Source organism: Netta rufina, assembly GCF_964035555.1.
Source record: "Netta rufina genome assembly, chromosome: 1".
In the NCBI taxonomy this organism is placed as follows: Eukaryota; Metazoa; Chordata; class Aves; order Anseriformes; family Anatidae; genus Netta; species Netta rufina.
Window position 1 is genome coordinate 87,877,091 of NC_140123.1, and position 1,846 is coordinate 87,878,936.

Sequence of the window (1,846 nt, forward strand, 5' to 3'; positions counted from 1 at the left end):
CTTGTCATATCACATTCCAGACAAGCACTAGATTTTCTGGGGATACTTAAATGATTTAAAGTCCTCTTTGAAGCTACTGTCTCTTTGAAAATCTGCATAGCAGTTCTTTTCATCAAGAGAGTGCCAGGAAGTCACTAAAATAGTAGAAAAATCTTTTTGTATCTCCAAAATCCCATCACACCTACACATTTAACACAAACATTCACTTGGGAAGTACTCCTTAAAGGTATAGAAACATACAAGACTTACAACTCCTTGCCCACAAATGCCTAAAACATCAATTTAAAATAAGATTTTGTAATGTTCCAAAGAGTTTTAGATTTATTTAAATTTATAGATCAAAAAGATGTTCTGTGAGCATAGCAGTACACTCTGGGCAGATTCACATTGTTTTGACTCCTTTTGCCTCAGTTTGTACCCTGGAGTTTTCAGCTTCACTTGTAGAGTCAAGTCATTTGTTTCCATAAAGGGCTCTATTGCTTACTCATGTTTAAGCTTCATTTTGATATAAACAAACCTGGGCTCATATACCATCCTCCACACATTTTTTCTTGCTCACAGCATGCCATACATTCAGCCACACTTCATCTGGTTCAGTGGTACAGTACAGGTCTACACTTATGGTGGATACCAAATGTAGTGAGATGCAGATCGACTGCCAAGTGTGCTGGAACATCTTTGATACACCAAGGGCATGCCAGCTCAGCGCTCATATCATTAAGCATACTTGAAAGACAGTTAGAGTAAATTCTTCTCGCCTTATACTTAATTTCTTGCTTTGGTAAGCCAGTGTGCCCCTCTGACACTGTTGTCAACATGTAGGCACACAGATGACCCAGAGTTTGTGCTCTAAGCACTGGTCAAACCTTTGAGTAATATGTCCCCTAAGACCACACTCACTACAATGAACATTTTAATGCAAATTTTGAGAAATACACCTTCCACCCACCCTCCAATTTGCTCTCTCACTCTCCAGTAGCTGCAGGTCCCTGGTTCTTTGTGAACTTCCTCTCTTTTTGTACTCACATTTTAAAAGAAAACAAATCTTCAGACAATCCCCATCCTCTACCCCACACCACCCATCCTACTCCCTCCCTGCTCTGAATTCCTTTTCCATTATTTCATTTCCGCTTTGTGCACCCCACCCTCATGCCTGTACTCAGTTATTGCAATAGTCCCCTGAAGCCACAGACTTCAGCCCCCAGTTCTCACGTTGTTTTCTACTGGCTGCCCCTTCTTCACGTTGCTGCCTGCTTACGTGAGAGGTATCCAGTGATGCACAGATGACATTAGCTTTCTGAATGGTAGAAATATCACAGTACCATATCTTTGGTATATAAAACATGCTTTTCCATTTTTGCAGTAGCTCAAGACCAGTATCTGTTGTGCTTTTTTTTTTTTTTCCTCATTGTGAAAAGTAAACAACATTCAGAATCAAAACAGAAAAAAAAAGAATTACTGTTATTGGAAATGTGAAAAAAAAAATCTGTATATAAGGAAAAAGTTTCCCCACTGAAACAAGGTGCTGAGTAAAGATTCAACATATCACGGTGTTATTTAACACGTTTAAAACAATTTGTTTTTCTGATGTTACAATCACTGCATTTATAAAGGCATCATGGGCTATGTGAAACCTGGATACCTATCCTATATTATTATACGGCCAAGATAGAGGGATTACATAGAAAAGATCCTATCTCTCTCCCCCTCACTCTCTGAGTAGTTTGATAAGACTCCTTTAGTAAGGCCATTCATGAGCCTATGTAGAGTGATGCCTGCCCAACAGAAATTCAGGCTGGTCTCAGCTGTGCAAGTACTCCACTCAGAACGAAACAGGCACAGTTGA